We start from the raw sequence: 8384 nt of genomic DNA, 5'->3' as shown, positions 1-8384 counted from the left end.
ACCAAAACACCCTTGTAGGATGAAATGACTAAAATACCCTTAATAGGTAAAAAGACCGTAAAGCCCCTATAGGGTGAAGTGACCGTAATACCCCTGTATGGTAAAATGACGAATATGCCCTTATGTTCCGTATGACTGATGTGCTTAGGATTTACATATATTGATATTAGATTGGTTAAGTTTGAGTTATAGGTGGTAGTTATCGTAGGTGATTGATTTTGGAAACGTTTCAACTTCAACCCATATCACGTGTGTAATAACCCTTGCAGTAGCTTAGATTAATATTCGCCGAAAAGCCGAAATGCTAAAATTCTGGCATTTCGGGAACTTGTGATTTTGCCTTTGCTTAAAGATACGATAGATACGATATGATCGGTGTTTGGATCGATGGAGCAGGTAAGAGCGTGATTTTGTGCACGATGGTAAGTTGGGCCTCAATGGGCTAGAATCGGGCCCAATGGGCTTTTGGGCCCATTTAGGTAAAACTGATAGAAAATGGAATCTGGAAAAGTTGCATGTTAACACGGTTAGTACTGCTGTAAAATTTGGATTAAGCAGGCTTAGTGGGCTAAATCAGCATTCGTAGGGCCCATTAGGGGTTTTAGGCCCAAAAGCCCGAATTTAATAAAGTGGGTTAAAGATCATTGTTTAAACACTCGGAAATATTGATAATTGTTAATGAACATGGAAAACCCTAATATTTGGTAAAATTATGAAATTACCCGTATAATATAAAAAATGACTGTTTTGCCCTTGTGGGCAAGTGGCTGACTTGGACTGTGTGGTTGATGGATTTGATTGTGAATATATGTTGGTGATATGAATGACTTGGCTGTGATTGTTTGATTCAACTATGGGCATGACATTTTGCATACATGACATGTTGCATGGGTTGGGTTTTATAAATGGAGGAAGTGCTAAAACGGCTATGCCCCAGTTTACCGAAAAGGGCTTTGCCCCAGTTTATCAAAAAGGGCTTTGCCCCAGTTATTAAAAGAGGCTAGGCCTCCAGTTATATGATAAAGAAGCTATGCTGCCAGTGGAGAGTTTGGTTGGGTGGGTCGAGTTATTCCCCACATGGTGTGTTGGTTGGTACGGGTGGAGAGTAGCGAATGGTGGGTTGAGTAGTCTCCCCAAATAGGCTTGTGTACATTCATTGATATTACATGTGATATTGAAATGGGCCTATGGGCCATACCGCTTAAAGTAAAGGCTTCGGCCAGTGATATGATTTATGAAAAGGCTTCGGCCCAGTATATGTCGAGACTAAATTAGGGCTTAGGCCCATATTTCTAGTGTTTAAGGGCTAAGGCCCAGACTTTACTGCCCAGATTGTACTGACACTGTGTTATTCACTGTTTATTTGTTGTTGGGGATTACACACTGAGTTTTCGTAAACTTACCCTGTTTCAAACTGTGCAAGTAATCCCTAAGCTTAGATGGTTTGGAGCTGCGAGGGACTCAAAGATGGCCACACTACTGTTTCTGTTTCTTTTAATTGCAATAAGTAGCCGATTTATTTCTTTATAAGTTTTATCTTATTAATATTATTATTTGGTTTTGGGTTGTAATAAGGCCATTTTAATTATTTTTCTAGGATTATTTTATCTTATACCCTATATTTTTTTCTGATAACAATATGAGTTAGACCTAGGGCGCATTTCCAAAATGATAATTGTTTTCAAAATAACGCAACAATACAATTAATCGGTTTATAAGAAATATCTACTTAAATAAATTCCAACTCGTTTTTCTCAAAATCTAACCTAGCACCAAAATGTGGCAATGGTTGTGGGCATGTCTAGGATTGGATCTAATCAAGAGCTTGATACTTAAGCAGCCTTCTAGGCTCACCTCCTCTGTTTCGGATACCTACCTGGTGCACAGCTTCCATTCACTTTATTAACTTAGCAAAGACTATCTTTTAAAACACTAAGAAGGACGTTGAAAGAGGCATGGGTTTTCTTAAAAACTTCAATGTGACACGTCGGATCTGGCCATAACGTCTGGGCTGGGTTTGGGGTGTTACATGACGGTTATGTTACCACATTTACACATGAACTTACCTCGGTACAAAATGTTAGAAATTGGGCCTATTCCTCGTAAACTTTATTTTTCTCTCGATCACGACTCGAATCTCGATTCTCTTGGTCTAAAATTCCAAATTAATTTATTCAATATACACATTCATCAAAATAGCCCCTAATAGGGGCTTGGATAAAAATTACCATTTTACCCCTAGCTTTGCAATTATTTACAATTGAGTCCTTAAGTTTGTAGAATGAGTTACAGGAATTACCCATGACATCTAGGCATAGCTGAATTTCCTAGTGTCCATAGCATCCCATATTTCACACCAAAAATCAGATTTTTACCATCAATTTTACCCTTTTTTACAATTAAGTCCCTTTTAGGTGTTTTCACATAAAACTAGTAAGTAAAAGTTGTTAAACACACATCAAACCATCATATTCCTTCATTATTCATCAAAATACAATTATGTCACACATGGGTAAATTTTCATACATGCATCCTAGCTCAAAATATTGCTAGAAAATGATAGAACATGCTTTCTAGATTTTAAAATCGAAAACAACATTAAAAATAGGCTTGAAAATCACTTACAATCAAGGCTTAAAAATGTTGAAAACCCTAGCTATGGTGACAAGCAAAATTCGGCAGCCCTTATGGAGAAGATGAGTCCATTTTTGTGTTATTTTTCCCTTTTTAACGACTATGTTTACCAAATGACAAAAATGCCCTTAATGCCTTTCTTTGTAATTTTTCATGTACAAGCCCATTTTTGTCCAAAATTTTAGAAATTGGTTAAATTGCTATTTAAGACCTCCTAATTAATATTCCAAAGCAATTTCATACTAAAAGCTTCTAGAATGCAAGTTTTGCAACTTATTCAATTTAGTCTCTGATTTCAAATTAAGCACTTTATGCATAGAATTTCTTCACGAAATTTCACACAATCATGCAATCATATCATGGACCTAAAAATAATTATAAAATAATTATTTCTATCTCAGATTTGTGGTCCCGAAACCACTATTCTTATTAGGCCCTAATTCAAGATTTCAGAGTAATAATTCTTTATACCTTTCCCATGCCTCATACAAGGACCCATCATCCATTTGTTGGAAAGAAGTGATCTAGTTCCTCAACTAGGCATTCATACTAGGCAGGAAATACTTCATAAGGAATCTTTCTGCTAACTCTTGCCAAGTGGAAATTGAATTTTGTGGCAATGACTTCAACCAGGCTCGAGCTCTATCCCTTAGTGAATATGGGAACAACTTCAATCGTAATGCATCTTCGGGTACTCTGACTAACTTGAAAGAATCACTCACCTCCATAAACAGTCTAAAGTGTAGGTGTGGATTTTCGGTAGGCATTCCACTTAATTGACCCACTGTCTGAAGCATTTGGAACATGACTGGCTTCAGCTCAAACTGTTGCGCCTCAATTTTGGGTCTCCTAATACCCGGATTAAGATCATGAAACATTGGCACGTTATATTGTCTTAAAGCTCTATCCCTATCATCAGCAATAAGGATAGGATTTCCAGCAAGATTTGCTCCATTTCCTTGGATCGAATTTTCAAAGTTCATCTCTTCGGTCCTTCCCTGATTTGCTTGTCTTCTTCGCTATCAGAAATTTTGTTCAATCTCAAGGTCTATAGGAAGTAAATCGATAATTCGGTCAATACTCATAAACAACTGGAATAATCACAGAAAAATTAACTAAGTTAAAAATTAAATAGAAAATTAAACCAAAATGTAAAACTAACAAATTCACAAATAATGACTTTTTAAAACACAATCCCCAGCAACGTCGCCAAAAACTTGGAACGACGAAAATGTGCAAGTGTACACAATCGCAACAAGTAATAAAGTGACAAGTAAATGTCGAGTTATCATACCTACAGGGACTGTGAAAAGAATTATTTATGAATGCAATTTAAAACACTTTGGTGAAGAAAAATATTTTGTTTTGAAAAGGGTGGTAAAAAAATAAAATTTTAAACTAAATAAAAATAAAAGTTCCAATGCACGATTTCAAAATATGATTTAATCAAGATGACATATGATAAACCGTAATTTATACATATTTCTATCCCATGCTTAGCACATTTTATACATGATTTTTCCTTAAAATTGATGAGTTTGATGCTTCTAAAGCCTTAATTTCATGTTTTATACTTAGGTGAGCATAGGAGAGTGAAAGGAACAAGAAACGGGCCAAAAATAGAGAAAATGGGCCAATGTACGAAATCCACACGGCCTAGACTTCCTCACACGGGCAGGCCACACGGCCATGTCCTTTTGGCAAGGTCAAAACACGATTTACACGGGTAGTTTACACGCCTGTACCCATTTAACAGCCTTGACCACAGCCTCCCTGCCGAGCCCAAGTTTAGTCCAATTTACAAAAGGACAATTTTGAGGGCTCTTAGGCATTCCAAAGCCTATTTAAACATTTGAGAAGGTACTTAGAGGGGGGACGCACAAGTGGAAGCAAGAAATTGCTCAAGGAAAGCCGATCGATCCATCTCAGAAGTTGAATTCACCATCAAGACTAATGATCTCCCTTCAAATTCCCTCAGGAGTTTTGGGTTTTCTTATATTTTGTTATTTTTATTCTTTTGAGATGTTTTCTTTCATTAGTATGAACTAAAACCCCTAAATACCTAAGAGGGATGAAACCTAAGACGGATCTTATTATTATTATTTGAATTGTATGATAAATATTTGACTTATTCTTAATTATGTGTTATTAATTCTTGTTTTGATATTCCAGGATACTGATTCAAGTTAAGCTCTTATTCAGAAGAGGAATAGACCCTGTCTAAGAGTAAATTCATCATAATTAAGCGGAGTTCATTGAGCGCCTAGATATAAGGTGACAAGATTTTGCCAAATTAGGGTGAAACCTAATAGGGGGATCCATAGATTGAGTTAATGCAACCCTAGGGTGTTAATTAGAAAGAGATTTCAATTATTCAATCTAGGGTTAGACGTTGTTAGTCTCGAGAGAGATAATAATATAACTTAGGAATCTCTACGGAACAAGTTGAATGAATAAATTGTCCGATTCAGAGTCAAATAACAAGTGAAGTTTAGGTGAATTTTTCCTTAGGTATTGTCTTAATCAATCGAGTTTTCCAAAAAGTATTTTCCCCAAATTTCATTTTTGTGATTTCTTAGTTTAATTAATTAGTTAGATAAACAAAATCCTATTATTTTTTAGGCTAGATAATAAAAGAAAGTTGATACTAGTACTTTTAGTTCCTTTGGGTTCGATAATCCGGTCTTGCTAAAGCTATACTACTGTTCGATAGGTATACTTGCCTTCATCGTGATAATAGTTGTTTCAAGAATGATTCATTATAAATATTTAAAACCTGTCACGAATATCACGTATCAAGTTTTTGGTGTCGTTGCTGGGGAACTAAGTTATTAGGAACACTCAACTTTTATTACTTTAGCCATTTACTTTTACTGCAATTTAAATTTTATTCTAATTTTTATTACTAATTCTTCTTTTTCCCCTTTTCTGGCAGTTTCTTATAGTTTATGACTAGAAGAAACCTGTCAGGACCATTACTTTTTGACAGTGAGATCGATCGCACAGTTCATATAAACCAAAGAGAAATAAGGCGAAGCTTAAGATACACAAAGAACAAACAAGAGGACGATATTCAAACACAACCGAGGAGATGGATGAAAACCAAGAAAATTCGCTACCTCCTGCTACTGCTGTTAATCAAAATCTTGCTCCTCACACTATGTATGATTATGCTAAACCTTCTTTAATAGGAACTGAATCGTGCATAGTCAGACCTGCTGTAGCTGTAAATAATTTTGAACTAAAACCTAACACAATTCAAATGATACAACAGTTTGTTCAGTTTGATGGTTTGCAGGACGAGGATCCTAATACTCACTTAGCAAATTTCCTAGAATTTTTACGATACCTTTAAAATTAATGGCGTTTCTGATGATGCCATCCGCCTTCGATTGTTTCCCCTTTCATTAAGGAATAAGGCTAAACAATGGTTGAACTCGTTACCACGAGGGTCAATCACTACTTGAGAACAAATGACCGAAAAGTTCTTATTAAAATCCTTTCAGCGGTTAAAATAGCTAAATTACGTAATGATATCTCTTCTTTTGTGCAGATGGATTTAGAAACACTCTACAATGCATGGGAGAGATACAAGGACCTTTTAAGAAGGTGCTCTCACCATGGGTTACCACTTTGGCTACAGGTTCAAACGTTTTGATAATGGCTAGAATCCTTCGACTCGGCAGATGATTGATGCAGCCGTTGGAGGAACCATCAATAATAAGACACCAGAAGATGCCTATGAATTTATAGAGGAGATGTCACTGAATAACTATCAGTGGCAAGTCATGAGGACAAAGCCAACGAAAACAACCGGCGTTTATAACGTCGATTTGGTCACCATGCTCTCTAATCAGGTAGAACTCTTGAATAAGAAAATTGATGATTTTCTTAGTTCTTCACAAGTTCACCCAGTAATGCAGTGCGAAGCAAATGAAGGTGGATCGAGCAATTCAGAATACCCACCTTATGGCCTCAACATGGAGAACGAGCAGTTAAATTACATGGGTAATAATCCTCGATCTCAAAACAATCCTTACAGCAATACTTACAATGCAGGTTGGAGAAATCACCCAAATTTTTCATGAGGAGGCCAAGGGAATCAGAAACCACCACCCCCTCCAGGCTTTCAACAACCACCACAACAGTAGGAGAAAAAGCCAAACCTTGAGGAGATGCTAACCAAATTCATCTTTGTGTCAGAGACTCATTTCAGAATACTGAGAAGGCACTTAAAAATCAACATGCATAAATCTAGGGATCGAAACTTAGACGGGACAGCTTGCCAAGTTGATTTCTGAATGACCACAAGGTAGCCTGCCAAGCAACACTGAATCTAGCCCAAGGGAGCAACTCAACATAATTTCCATTCATGATGAGGAAGGGTTAGTGGCAAAACCAAGGCCAGAACCAGTGGTAAGTAAAAGTAAGAATGAGGTACGCCAAAACAAACAAAAATCGGTAAGTACAGAATATAAACCTCGTGTGCCATACCCCAATGCGACAAGGAAAGACAGCTCAGACGAATAATTTGGTAAATTCCTTAAAATTTTAAATAAATTACATATTAACCTACCTTTTATTAAGCACTTTTGCAGATGCCGAACGTAGTCAAATTTTTAAAGGAGCTTCTAGCAAATAAACAAAAGTTAGATGAAAGGTCGCATGTGGAGCTGAACACGGTTTGCTCAGCTATTCTTCAGAATAAGCTTCCCAACAAACTAAAAGATCCAAGGAGTTTTACGATTCCTTGTTTAATTGGTAGTTTAGATGTTAATAATGCACTGGCTGATCTAGGGGCTAGTATCAATGTTATGCCTTACAAATTGTTTAAGCAACTAGGTTTAGGGAAACCCAAACAAACTAGGATGAGCATTTAATTAGCAGATAAAACTGTCAGATTTCTTAGGGGTATCATTGAAGACGTAATTGTTAAAATTGACAAATTTATATTCCCAGATGATTTTGTTGTTTTAGACATAGAAGAGGACAGTAATGTTCCTTTAATTTTGGGAAGGCCCTTTTTAGTAACTGTTAGAACAATTATTGATGTTGGCACAGGTGAACTCACACTTCGTGTAGGAAACGAAACAATCAACCTTCAAGCTCACAACCCGAACAACACATCGAAAATTGAAGGTGATGGTACAAATTGTTCTACTAAGACTGATCATATAGTGCAACCTATTTTGTAGGAAATAAGTTCAAAAGACACACATGAGCTATGTTCAAACCACAACAAAGAATCTACCCATGAAGAACGAAGGTTACGAATCGATGAGTTAGATGAATGGTTCACATTTAAACTAAGAAAACAGGGTAAACCAAAATTACGCCAGAATGAGCTCAATGCCTCACCAAATCAACATCAAGTTGGAGACAAACTACTAGATGCAGCAGATCCTCGAATCGCCACTTCTGAACTGAATGAAGAAACCCCTCTTACGATAACTAGCATTTTTCCATACGGTACAGTCGCGGTAAATCACCCCATATTCAGCACGTTCAAGGAAAATAGTACTCGTCTTAAACCTTATGTTGTTAAAATTTATAGTAAGGATGAGGAATGTAAAATCCTCGATCCACCATAATCACACACTAGAGAGGTAAGTCAAGCTTAGACTATAAATAAGCGCTTCTTGGGAGGCAACTCGAGCAGTAACAATATTAATTTCTTTAAATTTTAGTTTTAACATCTATCATACTAACTGACTCATGAAACACAGGCTTTCTAAAGCACACACGGCCAG

General features: G+C 36.6%; 1 non-coding gene across 1 annotated transcript; it reads right to left on the bottom strand.

Moving 5' to 3' along the window:
• Positions 1-6154: 6154 nt before the first annotated feature.
• LOC121203822 (small nucleolar RNA R71) lies at positions 6155-6261 on the bottom strand. The gene has a single exon (XR_005898757.1). It is a non-coding gene; the product is annotated as a small nucleolar RNA R71 (small nucleolar RNA).
• Between the last annotated feature and the right edge of the window lie 2123 nt (positions 6262-8384).

This window comes from Gossypium hirsutum, chromosome A07 (genome assembly GCF_007990345.1).
Source record: "Gossypium hirsutum isolate 1008001.06 chromosome A07, Gossypium_hirsutum_v2.1, whole genome shotgun sequence".
Lineage (NCBI taxonomy): Eukaryota > Viridiplantae > Streptophyta > Magnoliopsida > Malvales > Malvaceae > Gossypium > Gossypium hirsutum.
The sequence above is the reverse complement of the archived record's forward strand: the minus strand, read 5'-3'. Positions and strand labels throughout refer to the sequence as shown.